Source organism: Protopterus annectens, chromosome 13.part0, assembly GCF_019279795.1.
Source record: "Protopterus annectens isolate FY-2018-M chromosome 13.part0, PAN1.0, whole genome shotgun sequence".
Classification (NCBI taxonomy): Eukaryota; Metazoa; Chordata; order Ceratodontiformes; family Protopteridae; genus Protopterus; species Protopterus annectens.
This window is the reverse complement of record NC_056747.1, coordinates 185,222,174-185,239,292: the sequence shown is the minus strand read 5'-3', so window position 1 is coordinate 185,239,292 and position 17,119 is coordinate 185,222,174. Positions and strand designations below refer to the sequence as shown.

At 45.3% G+C, this 17,119-nt stretch overlaps 1 protein-coding gene across 1 annotated transcript in view; it reads left to right on the top strand.

Moving 5' to 3' along the window:
- RFX2 (regulatory factor X2) overlaps positions 1 to 17,119 on the top strand; it is a gene marked incomplete at its 3' end in the record, with an annotated part of 743,615 nt that overhangs the window by 83,900 nt on the left and 642,596 nt on the right.

Genomic DNA, 17,119 nt, shown 5'->3' with positions numbered 1-17,119 from the left:
GCTCAATTCCTGCCAGGACAGAAAAACACATTGGCAGACGACCTAAGCAGAAACATCAAAGATCCCCACGAGTGGAAGCTAGACCCACAAATATTTACAATGATAACTCAAAGATGGGGTCTGTCAAATGTAGACCTGTTTTCCAGTCCTCAAAAGTACCAGCTGACAAAATTTTGTACAAGGACATTCCACCATCAAGCTTGGAAAGTGGACGCTCTCTCCTTCAGTTGGAAAAATCTGACAGCATATGCCTTTCCTCCATTACCTCTTCTCACAAAGGTTCTTTTGAAGGTCAAAAAGGAGAAACCTCGACTGATTCTTATAGCCCCAGACTGGCCACGCCAGCACTGGTACCCGCTATTGAAGAATATGGTTCACAGCCCACCATGGATATTGCCTCAAATACCTCATTTGCTCACGCAGCAAGACAAGCAGATTCTACACAGCCAGATCAAAACCTTAAACCTGGCTGCATGGCAAATCAGTTAAGCATTCCACCAGCCCCTCTTTCACAAGCAGTACTGGATGTTATTCTAGAGGCCAGGAGGTCAAGCACCAGGAAGGCTTACTCGGACAAATGGAAAAGGTTTTGTGCTTGGAACCAAGCTAAAGGCCAAGACACAACTCAGCCTCATATGCCTCACATTCTGCAGCATTTAGCTGAGATGTTGCATAAACGACTTTCCTTCTCCTCCATTAAAATTCATGCTTCAGCTACTTCAACTCACTACGACACGGATCCACCTTTATTTTCAAATCCTTTTGTAAGGCAGTTCCTCAGAGGGGCAAAAAACATTAGACCACCTAGAAGAGCTCCTACACCAACATGGGACCTCAACTTTGTTCTGGAAAAACTAACGCTACCTCCCTTTGAACCAGCTTTTTCTGCAGACCTTCAGTTCCTATCCTGGAAGACTGCCCTGCTCCTGGCAATAACTTTGGCTAGGAGAGTCTCAGAATTACAGGCACTTATGGCAGTGGAACCTTTCCTCATTTTTCATCAAGACAGAGTTTCTCTACGAACTAATCCTTCCTTCATGCCAAAGGTGGTTTCCAGTGTAGCTCTAAATCAAACCATCCACCTACCCACTTTCTTCCCCAATCCACAGAACAAAGGTGAGAGACTCTTGCATTCCTTGGACATTCACAGGCAGCTTCGCTACTACTTGGATAAAACTAAGGCTTTCAGAAAAACTGACCAGCTTTTTGTTTCCTATGCTACAGCTTCTCAAGGGAGGGCCATATCCAAGCAAACCATTTCTAAATGGATAGGCCATTGCATACGATTCTGCTATACCCATCATGGGAAACCAGTTCCTCCTACCATTAGATCCCACTCTACCAGGGCAACAGCTACCTCTACAGCCTTTCTCAGGGGGGTTCCTACCAAGGAAATTTTAGAAGCTGCAACTTGGAGTTCTGTACACACCTTCACCAAACACTATCACTTACCTCTTTATTCGAAGTCCAGGGCAGGCTTCGCCACTGCAGTTCTGCAGGGCCTCATTGCCTCCCCTAACCCTCTATGATGCCTCCACCCTACCTTAGCTTTGGGACTCAACCCAAGTGTGATGACTGCAGCAGTGTAACACGATGAACATAGTACAATTTTGTACCTACCATAAATGTAGATGTTCGAGTGTTCACCCTGCTGCAGTCCAGGTTACCCTCCCTCCAACCCCTCTGTTCTATTGGCTAAATCTTTGCTATGCCTTTCTGATGTATTTGCTTATAGCTGAAGGGATTTTGTGTTTGTACAGTGTTCACACCTTTTGGTACTACTTTGGATCACCTTTTTGGGGGCACCTGACATCTGGGGCAAGAAAAACTGAAGAAAATGGCGTTGGTTGCAATATATGTACCCCTGGCGCACTGACATCAGGGATGAGGTGACTGCAACCGACGTCTGACCAAGACTTTGGAAATCTGGCCGACTGCGGGGACCACCTGATGACAGGATAACCCCAAGTGTGATGACTGCAGCAGGGTGAACACTCGAACATCTACATTTTATGGTAGGTACAAAACTGTACTTTGCATGCTTCTTCTCTAATGGCAGTATTAAAAGAGGATGGTTAACAACGTTAAGTACTCTACTCACAGCTCTGATGAGTCCCACACTCTTTGATCCTACAGTGGATCTTGTCTGCGAGACATCAAGCATGCAGTCATACTGCTGGGTCTTTTTTTTTTTTTTTTTTCCAACGAGAAACATCCTTATTAAATTATAACGTATGACACAGGCAAATCGTACATTTATATAAATGAAAATGAACTATAGGTTCATAGGTTCATACTAGGCTGTCTGCCCTAGTGCATTTATAAGCCTAGCCAGAGTGTGTTTGGCTTTCGCCACCCATTTTAAATTGGACATTGCTTTATACGTCAGGCACAGATCGCCTCTGAGCAGGCGGTGTGCCACTGAGTAGAGCGTATACTGACATAATTTTTGGTTGCAAACATTGTGCAGACAATCTGTCAAACGTTGCATAGCTCTTTGAAATCCTGGCTTCTTTTAAACCTCATTCCTCCTCTGCATGCATTGTTCCTACAGTTATTTTTTCTGTTTTTCAGAAGATCCTAGTTCTAGTTTTATCTCTGTTACTATATTCACTACTTCTAGTACAGTTGTTTTAGACTTTGATTTCCATTTTCTAGTAATTGCTTTTTTGGCAGCCACCATAATTAGACTCACCCAAGGCCTTACTATGTCTAGGCAATTCCAATTCTGTATCTTAGCACAAAAAAAAAAAAAATCGGTTTGCTCACCCAGTACCTCTGACAGAGTAGTCTGCAGGGGAGTCTTTAAAGTCTGTCAACTCATTACACTCCCAGAAAATATGTTCCTGATTGCATCTTTTTCCCCAACCCACCTCCAACATTTGCTGTCTATCTGAAGAAAAATTCTTTGGAGTCTACTTGGGATATAAAAATACCCATATAAATACTTCCAATCCAAGTCCTCTAGAGTTTATTGCATATTTGGGACACGTACATATATTCCCCCATTGTTTCTTTGTGAATTGCTTATCCAGGCTATTCCCAATCCATTCTAACTTTCTCTGATTTGACTTTTATAGTTATTGTGCAATATTTTATATGCTCTACTAGTTATTCCTTTTTTAACAGCAGCTTCAGCTTCTGTTCTAGAGTCTACTAAACATTCTACCAGTGCTGGTCTTTCACTTAGGATCCCCCCATTTTTCTCTTTGCCTATACTCTGTCAGTCCTTTTATAGGGAAGGCATCTCTAGCCTGCAATCCAAGTAAATTATTGGCCTTTTCCCATTCTGTTACCTTTCCTTCTATAATTATTTGCTCCCAGTACCTTGGTTCTTTGGCCAGTTTTCTCCAGTAAGTTTCAGCCCCTTCTTGCCTGTTATTTGTATCCCTAATTACATTCAGCAGAATCTCCTTTCTCCATTCCCATGTTGGCGTGGTTCTTGGAATACTTTCTGCTACTTTGTGAATGTAATGTTCTGTATAGTTATTGTTTATTCTCCTTGGGGATTTGAATCCAAAATCCCAGTTTATCCTTTTTTCCTGAGTTTCAACATTCTTTTCCAGTGGGTCCTCACCTGCCCTAAATGCTACAGCCACACTGCTGTACTAAACTGGATCCAATGAGACCAGCTCTAAGCACTACAGCCACACTGCTGCATGAAGTTTGATCCAATGAGTCCCCACCTGCCCCAAGTACTACAGCCACACTGATGTGTGAAGCTGGATACAATAAGTCCCCACCCTAAGCACTACAGCCACACTGCCGTACAAAGCCAGATCTAATGGGTCCCCATCAGTCCTAGGGACTACAGCCACACTGCTGTATGGAGCTAGATCTGATGGGTCCCCACCTGCCCTAGGCACTACAGCCCACACTGCTGTATGAAGGTGGATCCAATGAGTCCTCACCCACCCTAGGCACTATAGCCACACCGCTGTACGAAGCCAAATCCAGTGGGTCTTCACCCACCCTAGGCACTACAGCCATACTGCTGTACAAAGCCAGATCCAATCGGTCCTAGGCACTACAGCCAAACAGCTGAATGAAGCTGGATCCAATGAGTCCTCAATCACTCTAAGTGCTACAGCCTCACCGCTCTCCCCCAGGATGCCAGCACCCCTCCTTCTGTCAAAATACTGCTAGACAAAACCCCCATTTCTCCTTCAGTCCTTTCCTTCCCAGCTTCCAACCGTCCACAAGAATACAATCCACTCCCGGGTACCCCTGTGGATTGGTCACACATCACCACCCCTATCTCATCTCTTCCTTACCCAACTATCAGCAACCAAGCCTCATCTAACCCCAACCTCAGCATACCCAATTTCTCTGTAAACATTTCCATTTTTACCTTTTCTTTATTTTATTTCTCTGCTTTGTACAGACTTTCATAAATTTTCCAAAATATTTGTAATACTTCTACAGGATCTCTTGTTATCTTCCTTGTTATAGGCTCCCCAAACTTGGTGACAACCCTTTATACTTTCTGTTGCCCGAGTCATTGTGCTAAAGGTTTTTGCATGTGGAGTTAACACATGGAGTAGTTAACAAAAAACTGTTGTCTAACAACAGTCTTTCTAAACCCATGCATATTATTGAGGTAATCCCTTATTTTCTGTTTAGCGTTCTGCATTTGCTCCTCTTGTTCTGTGAGATTCCCCCATTGTCAGTCCCTCTAGATAATTCCTGTTACTTCTTAACCATTTCCACTTTGTATTTAAACTCCACTTTAATTTTATCCCACTCCCTAGCTATATTTTTAGAAGAATTTTCTATCTTTTGTCTCCCAAATAATTTCAACTACCCATTGCTTAAATTCCTCTTTTCAACAGATAGGTGGGAAAGCACCAGTGTCTCATTTTTATTTCATTACTCTGCATTTTTATTTTGTTATTGGCGCATGATCTGAAGTAGTTATCTAATGCGTATCAAAACTTTCAGTTAAATGCACATGTTTCTGTGAAATGTAAGATGTTATGTTGTCCCTATCTTGCCTTTGTTCTTGCTGGTTGGGTTCGGTTTCGGCTCAGACTCTGCTGTATACTATAGTTCGAGAGCTTTTACTGGCTTGAGGCTAGCCCCTATCCCAACATGCCTAGCGGTAGTTACCCATATCTCGTTTGCCGCTTGCAGCGTCGAGATTGCTGAATACTGGCTCAGGCTAAGTGTTTTTCTTTTTGACTATATTCAGACATTTTGTGAAATATTTCGTCAAATATTTTGTTAGATATTTAGTGTTAGTGTTTTTCTTCATAGGTTAGTGTTCTTTCTAACCTTCCGTTGCTGTTTATTGTTGTTGTGGCTGTTGTTATCCTTTAGGCCTACCTTGTCCTTGCAAACCCGTTTAACTTAGAGGGTTCTCCTTTCTTTCAACCCCGTGTTTAGAGGGCTTTTCCCTTTTTCTCTTTTCTAGGAGCAGCCGTTTAAGGTAGAGGCTCTCCTTGGTTGGGGGAGTTAACTGTTTTAGCTTAGAGGATCTCCCCCCTTCCCTCCTTCCTCCTTTAAAAAAAAAAAAATAAATAAATCTTTTTCTGTTTTTGTCATTTAACATGTGTATTGTCAGTGTCCTTGTTTTTAGTTAATAGTATTGGTCTCATACTATGTCTAAGGATTCCATTAAAAGAGTCAAAACCTTCGGGGTTTAAGAAGTATGACTCATGCTGCCAAAAGATGTCCCTTATGGACGAGCATATGAGCTGTGTATATTGCTTAGGGGCTGTACACCTGCAGGACTCGTGCTGTATATGCCATGCCTTCAGTTCTTGGGTCCTGCAGGAGAGAAAAAATAAGCTGATTTTGTGAGGCTTATTAAAGGGCCCCATCGATGCTTCTACGGAGAGGACTCCACCAACAAAAAATAAAACAGAACAAATCTACTAAGCCATCATGCTCATCGACTGATATCGGAGTCATCCAAAGCAAAGGACAAATCTTCATTGTCAGATTAGAGTGTGGGTTCCGACGAGGCTGTGGCTGCATCAGTAGTCTTGGAGCCAGTCAGGACTCACAAGAAAGCTAGGTCTTCCTCTCTGGAACCGGTGCGGTCTGTTCCACAATTTCCGCACTTTCAATCTGTGGCAGGTAGTCATCGGTCTTCCATCCATTCCTCTCTGTCATCCAGGAGTCTTTCGGATGAAGATGTGGAAAGGGTGGTGAAGAGGCTTTTAAAGACACCAAAGATACCAAAATTATTATTGAGCCCAGCCCATAAGGAAGTGGTACTGACAGCCCAACCCACATCATTATCGATTCCTCCTCTGACTCTCTTGTTTGGAACCGGATTGCATGGAAGTTGTGGTGGAACTGTCTGTTCCGAGTACACCCGGTCTCTCTGTTCTGACTTCCGCTCTGATCTCGTTCCCCAGATTCCTTGACAGACTGGGGTGCCGATGCTCTCTTGTTGGCTCCGAGGGGTGGAGCGGCATCGGACCCTTGTCCGACCCTACTCTCCCTCTTGGGGCTTCAGCGCAGGTGAGCTTGGCTCCTACATCGGAGTCAGAGCCATTTCCTTCTGTTTGGAGCCATTTCCCTCTGTTTGGAGGAGATCTCCAGGTTTTTTGGAGCCGGAGACTCTTTCGGGCCGGGGCCGCAGTGCCTTCAAAGTGGAGTGTGCTGCCCTCTGAGACCACTCCACCCTGGGCTCCATTGGCTCCTTCTCCTTCGGTGCCAGTGTCTGACTCCGGACCCCCCCAAGCGTAGGGAAACTATGCTCTAGGATACCACATTGGGCGACCCCGCCTCTTCCGAAACCTCCCGAGAGCACCCCTCAGAGGAGGTCCCTTGGAAGAGGAAGTGTAAAAGGAAGCATTGAAAATAGGCTCTGTGGAACCTAGTCGGACTTTCCCGGTCAACAAATGATAAATAAATAAATAAATAAAATAAAATAAATAAATTTGGACTCCCCTGAGTCCCTGATATCAGAGACAGACTTGGAGGACTCAGAAGGGTCCCAGAGTCCCCCTCTGAGGATGTCTCATTTTCAGGCATCCTGGAAATCCTTAGGCAGAGGGGTGACTGGAAATCCCTTGCCCCTTCTGAGGACTAGTCTCTGTACCTGGATGCATTTGGTTCCTGACCCTCCACCTCTTGGGTGTTTCTGCCTTTCGATCCACTGTTGGTCTTAGTGAGTCAGAAGGCATGGAGTTCTCCAGAGACTATGGAACCAGTTCCGAGGAGGCCCAGTAAATTCATAACTGCTCCAGACGATGAGCTTTTTCCATCCAAGGGTGTGCTTGTTGATGCGATGGTGGCAGCCACCAAGAATGAATTAGTGGAAACTTCTTCTGTCCATTTGCCGACCAAAGAGTTCGGTATGATGGACAGTTATGGGAAGCATATGTTTTCTTCAGTGGCCTTTACACTCAGGTCACTGAATTATTTGCCCCACTTTACGCGCCTTCAAATGGATCTCCTAAAGGAGTTGGGAGGTACCCTACAGGATCCTACAGCTGTGGGAGCTGTAGGCAAGGCAGCTTCGCAGCTTGCGACCTTGACTTCTGTAGGTAACTCCTCCATGTGGCTGACCTCTTATGCAGCAGATGGAGTGAGTAGAGCAGCAGGCACAGGAGTTTCCTTGCGGAGACGCTCCTGGATGCGCCTTTGTCAATTTTTGGAGCCCTTCAAGTCCTCCTTTACCAACACCCCCTTTGACGGCTCATCGCTGTTTGGGTCTCAGGTAAAAAAAAAAGACTCTTGCCAGGTGTGAACGGGATGGCAAAACTCTCTGCCATGGGAGTACATTTTTCTGCTCCCTCTAGACCTTAACCTAAAGGTCAGAAGAGTGGGAAGATGTGGTTCCGGAAATCACAGGCAGCTTTTCCTGACACACGTGGAGATTTTTTCCAAAGGGGCAGAGGGGGGAAATAATGGAAGACGCCGTTCTCGTGGCACTGGGGGTCCACAGAATCAGGGCGACAGATACCTTCTCTGATAGGCCCTTCCAACACTCCTGAAGGGAGGCCGGACTGTCTGCCACTGGAGGCAGTCAGGGGCAGATTATCCTTGTACCCAAAAGCCTGGCAGACAATCATGGAAGATACATTGGTACTATCGATAATATCCAGAGTTTACAAAATTCCCTTCTCCCAACCACCCCTTACAAGAAAACAGTTAATCCCAGATGTTCCACCCAGTCTTCGGGATCAAGCAAACCTAGAAGTTCAAAGGTTGCTAGAAAAGAGCCATCCAGGGGGAAGTCCCCCGCAGACCAAACCAAGTCCGGCATTTGCTCAAGGTTCTTTTTAGTTCCAAAAAAGGTTTGGAGGCCCATTTTGGATCTCACCAGACTGAACAAATCGGTCAAGAAAACAAAGTTTCAGATGGTAACACTGCAATTCTTCCCTTTTTGGGTCAGGACAATTGGATGTGCTCTATCGATCTCCAGGATGTGTACTACCACATAAAAATGGACAGGCGATCCAGGAGGTATCTATGCTTCTGGCTGGGGGCCAGTAATTACCATTTCAGAGCTCTGCCCTTTGGTCTTACCACAGCCCTCAGGGTATTCACCAAATGCATGGCAGTAGTTATGGCTTGCCTGAGGTATCTAGGATTACGGGTGTTTCCATATCTAGATGACTGGCTCCTCACTGCCACCGCCGAGCATCAGCTAATCAAGGCACCAGACTCCACAGTTCACACTTACACAACTAGGCACCACCATAAACTATGAAAAGTCTGCCTTGTTGCCTTGTCAGCATATTACATTTATAGGGGTAGATTTAGACACAAGGGCCATGATTGCAAGGCTGCCTCAGGAAAGGGTGTCAACCATTCGTCATAAAGTTTCAGTCCTTATGACAAAAGAAAATTCAGGCAAGATTTGTCCTCAAAGTCTTGGGTTCAGTGGCTGCAGCAATTACTCTGGTCCGTATGATGTGTTTCCTCATGAGAATTTTGCAGTGGCTCCTTTTTGCTTAATGGTCATTCCAGGATTTACCAGTGTCGCATCAGATTTTAATCACTGAGTCCTGCAAGAAGAATTTAGAATGATGGCTTCACTCCCCTCTGGTGACAATGGGCTGACTGTTTCTAACCCCCCCAACCCGTAGCCACAGTGACCATGGACACTTCCCAGATAGTGTGGGGAGGGCATTATCTGGGACAAACTGTTCACGGTACTTGGCAGCAACATGAGTACCACTTGCACATCAATGTCCTAGAGATGAGCGGTGCTTCTGGCTTTGCAAGCACTTCAAGACACTCTCTATCTACAGAGACTATAGCAATTCAGACCGACAGTATGTCGGTAGTATGGTACATCAACAAACAGGATGGAACCAGGTCTTATCTCTTGCGTTGAGAGGCTCTAAGAGTATGGCAATGGGCGATGTCTTCCCAACGCTTTCTGATCGCAGCTTGCATCTCGGGGAAATCCCAGTGCGGTAGTGGACAAGATCAGCAGAGTGATTCTGATGCCTCACGAGTGGTCCCTGAAATAGGAAGTTGCAGACTTGATTTTTTGCAAATGAGGCTAGCCATGCTGCAGTTTTTTTGCCACCCCCCTCAACAACAAATGCAGCAGCTACTTTGCCCTAGTCCCACCACTGGGACTGTCACCCAGGGACGTACTTGTTCACGATTGGCCCCCGGGACTGCTTTATGCCTTTCCACCATTCCCCCTGATCCCCAAGGTTCTGCAGAAAGCAAAGTCACTGGGTTGCAAGTTAATCCTCATTGCCCCTTACTGGCCTCATCAGATACGGTTCCCATTCTTTTGGCCTCGTCTGCAGGGGGAGCCTTGAATCCTGGACCCAGTTCCAAGATGATCTGATGCATCCATCTGGTGCGCTCCACCCTTCCATCCAAACTCTCAAGCTAACAGCTTGGTTTCTCCCCTTCCAGTCTTAGCCAGGCTTCCTGATATTTCCCTGGCAGTTGAACACATTTTGATTTCCTCACATAAACCCACTACCAGGAAACTTTATGCTAGTAAATGGAAGAGATTCTCTTGTTGGGCAAACAAGAGCGAGATTGATCCCTTTACTGCACCCATTTCAAAGATTCTCAAATTTCTTGCTGAAACTTTTGTGCGAGGAGCAGCTGCAGCTACTATCTGGGTTCAGCTGGCTGCCATTTCTAATTTCCATGTGGGAGAAATGGGCTCTAACATTATGTCCCATAGGATATGTAAAGCATTCCTAAGAGGTACTTTCCTCTTAAGATCTCCAATAAGAACCCCCCCCCCCCCCAGAGACCTAAATTTAGTTTTAGCAGCTCTGATTTTTCCCCTCTTTAAGCCATCTGCTTCTTGTCCACTAACATTTTTGAGATGGAAGACCCTTTTCTTGACTGCCATTACCTCACCTAGGAGAGTTTCAGAATTGCACGCCTTATCTATTCGTCCCCCGTACTTGATTTTCCAAAAAGATAGAGTTTCTCTCAGAATCAGTCCCTCTTTCTTACCAAAGGTGTTTTCACAGTACAGCTTGAATCAATCCATAGAGCTTCCTGTATTCTTCCCCAGTCATGGCAGTAAGGCAGAGCACAAGCTCCATCAGTTGAACGTTCATAGACAGTTAAGCTTTTATTTACATAGGACCAAGGACTTCAGAAAATCTGACCATTTGTTTATATCATTTGCAGAGAATAAGAAAGGTTATTCAGTCTCAAAAGTGACCTTATCTAAGTGGCTTTCAGACACTATTATCTACATTTACAATTTGTGGAACAAAAACTTCCAGGAAAAATTAGAGGACACTCAACTAGGGCCTTGGCTACCTCTATTGCCTTTCAAGCCAAACTGCCTTTAGATTTGATCTATGCAGCAGCTACATGGGCTAATCCTCATTTTTTTATCACTCATTACAAAGTAGATGTGGTCTCCCAGTGCAGGGCATCCTTTGGTTCCACGGTCCTTGTGAAGATTGGTAGAGAAGGGTTAAGGCTGCCAGCCTAGCCAGATAGAATTTTGCAGATAATTCTGTCATTTGTAAATATGAATGTAAAGTACAGGCTTGAATAATTCCAAATAATAAAGCTGACAGTTTGCCTGAACAAAACACCGAACACTGTAAAAAAAAAAAAAGTATTTAATTGTAGTTCTAGCTTGTCTGTCAAAAAAATATAATATCATCCAAGCGTTTATAGAATAACCCAAGAATTACTTACTGTACTGGATATACTGTTTCTCCCACCATGTCATGTCAAACAATGTTGGCATAGGTGGGTGAACATTTGAACATTAGTACATCACACGTTCCTACTTTATATTCAATTATCTTATTCAAAAAGCATGCAACCGGAACAGGTGGAGAAGCAGTGATGACTATATTCTATGGTCCAAGATGAAGATGGTGAAAAAGTGTTTAAATGAGAGTGTTCAAGTGTTCAATCTATTACATGGATTTACTTGAGCTTATCCTCGTCCGCCCCGGTGGCTCCGTGCCGCTCTTCTGCATCAGAGAAGAAGAGAAGCATCTAGGACATCACCCCCCCTTGCTTCCCCCTCTGCCTCTAGTTTGCTGCTGCTGCTGGCCTGAGACGCTAGGGGGCTCGAGGCTTTTTTATTAAGAATTTTTAAACTTTTTCTCTTTAACTTTAAATTTAAAAAATGAATTTAAAGAGTGAATGAAAATAGGGACTTAGATATCTAGGTTCCTTAGATTGGTTACTTAGAGTTACTTTTACTTTTAACTAAAGGAGGGGGACAGAGTTTTTACTACCACCCACCTACTTTGAATACTTTTGACTAAGTATTTGTGTAGTCTGGCTTTTTTATACAGGAATTTTGACTTATATTAATTGACTGTTTTGTTTTCTGGACTGGACTTTCTTACTTACTTTTGTGTCTGTTATTATGTATTAAAAAGAAAAAAAAAAAATCTGGCCAAAGTCAAACGCTGTCAGTGCCAAAAAAATGTCGTCTGAACAGCCACTGTTCCTTCTGTGTCTACTGTCTCTGCCCTCCACTTACAAGAGCTCTGCTTAATTGGTCACTTTTTAGCAGTCAACATGACAGATAGGCGAGGGAAACTGATGGACAGAGGATTGCTGAAACCCTCTTTCCAGGAGGAGCTCTGATGCTTCAGAGACCAAATCGAGTCTTCGGAAGGGGAAGAGCGGGCCTGTCGGCCAAAGCCATCGGGTTCAGCTATTTCGGCTCAGTTACAGATCCGTTCCACTTGAGTGCGTTCGAGTTGTCAACTGCTGGGGCAGTTCTTGGAGCTCGGTTGGAACCGGGCCTCCACCGTTTTCCTCCACCTCGGCTGCTCTTGGGCCCTCCTTCTTCGTCCTTCTTTGCTTCCGCGACCTAGACCCGGTGGACCGTGTGGTGAAGGTGATGGGTGGCAGCCTATCCAATCATCTATCTTCTCTCCTCTTCGGTTCTGAGACAGTGTCCTTGGTTGATGTCCCCACGCCTTCTCCTCGAGACCTGTCCAGTCCTGTCCAGTCCAAGCGGCTGGCAGAGCTGATGCCTTGTCGATGGACCCTCGATGCGGTTACCGCTTTTCGTGTTGCACCGCGACACTCACTCATCCGGTCCGTACCGAGTCTCGGCCGGATCCGCGGAGGTTCCGGGACTGCGATGGACGATGTTTGGTTCCGACCTCTTCCCTCTGTTTCGATCGACTCGTCCGGTTCCTCGGGTCGATTTCGGTGCCTCCTCTCTCCATTCTTCCCATTTCTTCGAACTGAACGGGGAGATACCTCCGGGGACTTCGACTACGAGGACCTCATTCGGGGACCCAGGGCTCCTGACCAGCAGATACCACTTCCAACAGCCACAAAGGACACACATCAGCAGGTATGCACCCTTCTCCGTATGCAATGGGAGCGTGGCCAGTCCTCAGCCAGGGGCACCAGTGCCCTGAGGCCCCTCCCTCTTTTCGGAGGCTTCTTGGGGATTCACCCCTTTAGTAAAAAGGAAAGTAAGGTCTAACTCAGGGCGTCTTGATTTCCCACTTTTTGACATCATCACACTCTGAGGATGAGTCAGAAGGGTCCTCAAGTCACCTTCATTTTGGATCAAGGCTTTTTCTGACATATCTTGGGAGATCCTTAAACCAGTGAGGTGACTGTGAGCCCTCCCTCTGAGGGGATGACCAGTTTTGCCTGAAAGGCAATTTAGTGCCCGTCCTTCCTCTCCCTGGGTCCTCTCTTTTCTGATGAGTGAATCATGAGCTCGAAGAATCGGGGAGGCTCCTGACACGTGTGGGATCCAGTCCCTAGGAAGGCAAATAGCCCAGTCCACCACCCACCATCACAAAGCTTACCTCACCAAGAAGACCACAATGGTTCCATGCGGCAGCGGCACCTACCCGCGAAAAGGAGATGAAATCAAGTCATCCGATCCTTCCAATCGCCTAACAAGATTCTAGGACCATGGACGGGCAGTTCAGCTCTTTTCATGGAGATGAATTTTTTTGACTCTATTTACTGAACTATTTGACTCATTTTACTCCATTTTGGGACAGAGGATCTAGTCAAAGACAGATGCCGCTGTCTCAGAGAAAGTTACAGCGCACAGAAACACCCTTACGCCCATTGTGAATCAGTTCCCATCCATGATTGTGAATATGCATTCGGGGATCGAGTAGGGCAGCTGCTTCAGGTCGAGCTCCAGCAGACAAATCCTGATGCGCTTATGTGAACAATCTGGATAGCCTTTAAGTCTTTGCGCAGGCTTTCCATTTTCTTTAGCAGCACTTTTGGCCCTAAACCTTTTTGGCCCTAAAGATGTGAACAGGCTAGAAAGACTTGTCTGAAAACGAGTCCGAACTTCTCTGTTTGCAGTCCGCTCGTTTTCCCGCAGGCAGTGGAAAATGTGGGGGGCCTCGGTGGGATCTTTCCCAAACACATTAACTGAGATCTTTCCCAAAGACACATCTTCCCAAACACCAGAGGGGGCAGAGGTGCAGAGAGGTCCGCAGGGGCTGTGACAGGGTCCACCCTGGCCACAAAAATTTTCAGCAACTGAGGAGAGGAGGCTTTCACCCCTCCTGAGAGGAGTGTCAGTGAAACTCTGTACTGCCCTCAGGCCTGGCTAAATCTTTTTCAGACCCAATTGGGTAAAAGCGCTGTTACCAGAGGTTGGCAAAATCCCATTTCTATCCACCAGAGGTTAAAAAATCCCATTCTATACCACCATTCCCCAAAAGAGCCCCTTTACAAGCAGAACCAGCTCGAGGCCAGCAGCTACAGAAAGAGTTTAGCAACTAGAAGAGTCAGACAAAATAGGATTCCAGGACCCAAAGGGGTTCTTTTAGTTCTCAAGAAGGTTTAGTTCCAAAGAAAAAATAGGGGACTGGGCCCATCTCTGACCTAAGCCATCTCCTGACAGTTCAATAGAAGGAAAAATTTCTCTTCCATTCTACAAGAAGTTGATTCTTCTGGATGTGCAGATTAAAACTGACTGGATGACTACCACATCAACGATAGGGCATGGCCCAGGGATCATTTGGCCCAGGATCAGAGCCAGGTGCCGATCAGAGCCAGTCACTGCCAGCTTGCCCCCCGAGGGCCCACCCAGACCCTTCAACACACAATGCATGGCAATGGTATGGCAAAGCTAGCTCATGGTAGGATTAGGACTTCCAGGTGTTTCCCTGACGACTGGCTCCTGTCTGCCTGCTGCCACCACCCTGGCGGAAGCCCAGGATTATTACACATACAAGTAAACACCTGCACCTACACATAAATTTCGATTCTCAAAAATCTCTCATTTGAGACAGCCATATTCATAGAGCTGAATTAGAGGAATTGGGTTAGTTCTAAAACTTCCTACAACTTCTATAGTAGCACTTTCCTTCAACATTTCTTTTGTCCCTTCAGAAAATCCCCAGCAAAATTGTTCTGAAAGTTTTGGGTCTCATGGCAGCTTCTCTCATTGCAGCTTCAGCTTGAGAGATTGCATCAGAGGCTAGAATTGGCTTATTTGCACATGGGTCGTCTTAACTTCTTCCACTGGTCTTGAATAAACTTTACAACGAAAACCTGAAAATTGATAAAGAGGTGGTATGCACATCACACGGTACTATCCTCCAAGTGACTTACCGCGTGCTACCCACACCGCCCACTTGACCCCATAAATTACCGACGCCCCCAGCGGCGGCATCTTTCGGGACAGACAGTCCGTGGGGGGACCAATCTGACAGATGTCTGCACATCAATGGACCAATCTGGAGTACAGGGTGCAACATCTTGTGTTCTGAGTTGAGGTCTTTGCTTTTGGCGCATCAACACTTTGCTCCCCTCCTTCTCTTCTGGGTACACAAACAAGATTCAGACACCAGGTCTTTAGTCTGGTACATAAACAAACAAGGGGAAATGCCAGCAGAGTCCACCGGTCGAGGAGAGGCAAATTTGGCAGATAGCATCCAACGCCATAGTCGACAGGCTGCAGAGGGCAAGACCCGGGTCATCCAACGCCATAGCCGAACAGGTAATGAGTCTATTGCTACTATTGTGGGGCCAGCCTACTCCAAAACAGTGTACCTTTGAGGATTTTGTAAAAAAATGCAGGAGATCTGTTTAAGTCCCCACCTCCTCCCAATGAACAGGACGCCCAGGGGCTACTTTGGCCCTATTACCTCCAGGGAAGTCCCCAGGGACCCCAGGCCCTGCAAAGTTTCTATGCTTTCCAAATATGCTTTCAGAGGACTATATTTCTCAAACACCGCTCTGGCCTCACAAATTTTTCATTTTCTATTGCATCATACTGCCCGTCGACCTTTCGGATGCCTGGTTCCAGATAGATTGCACGACTCACTGGATGGAGATCCTCACCCTAGATCCAATCTCTCCTACCTAGTCACTTGTTGCCTCCCCTTTCATGCCAGGTCAATCTCCATCTAGCAGCTTGTCAGCTAGATATTTTAGCTTCCATCATAATTCCTCCGGTTCACTTACTTACACCAGTGTATGGAAGTTTTTTTGTTCCATCCTTTACACACATCAGTTGACCCTGTTAGCGCCCGCTTGAATTGTCACAGAGTTTTTCCCTGAAATAGTTGGAGCTGATTTTTTCCCCGCTTGCTTAAAGAGTAGGTTTTAGCTAGGACTAACTATCATGTAGAGTAAGTGTTGCACCTTAAGAGGCTCTATCACTGCAAAGCCTTTTTAAAGGGTTCCTTTCATATCAGACCACCAGTCAGATTTTTACAGACACCGCGGGAATTTAAATTTATTACTCAGATGCCCATCTCTACCACACCAACCAATTTATTTTTGTGTAATCTTTGATTTGAATTTTTTCATGGAAAGAATTGTTTCTACCACCTATTACATCTGCTTGTCGGGTGTCTTTCTTGCAGGCCTGGCTCATACCTTTATCCATTTAATTTTGCTGCGGCCCTCAGAGTATGTCAACATCCTTATTTAATTTCTTCCCAAAGTTTGTTCTACTAATAATATTAATCCATCCATCCATCCTAGGTTCTATTTTAAAGACCACTTAATAAATTACTAATTATATATTCACCTTACGCCCAGACCACTTCATAGACAACCACTCAGATGTCAAAGATCAGACTAGGAAACAAACTATATTCTATTTGTAGCTTTGGTTGATTGCAGAAAGAAGAACAATCATTTCAGAAATGCTTAACTCTGTCGGCGGCTGCTTGACTGTATCATTTAAATGTTTGCGAAGTGATCAAAAACTTATCAGCAAATTGTACCATACATTCTGATCATGTTTTTCCAGCATCTGACTAGAGGACATTCTCATTTATCAATTTCTCTTTTTCAGCGTGCGCAGCTCATTTACCTTTGGATACATTTATATCTCTGCTGCTTCTGGACAGGGTTGACAGGATAGGGCAGGAAGTGGTTCAACTGTGACAGGGAACTTTTCTCCCTTGGAGTTCCTCAGGCTCATGGGGAAGAAATCTACCCATGTGTAAGGACAGATTGAGATTGAACACTCTCCACCCATGTAGTTAACAAAGGCCAAGTATTTACCATTGGAGTAGACAAGAAGTCCCATCTTACACACTCCCTCCAGTTTTAAGTTCGCTCGATGGTCTTTGGGTTGGAGTATTCTGCTTCTGCAGTAAGACTATTATCGTTACTATGGATTACTGTATTCTCCTGTGCTGTTTTATTATTATGTATATTATGTGTATTGTATTGCTTTATGTCTGGTTTGTATGCATGTATATAGTTGCATTATGAGGGA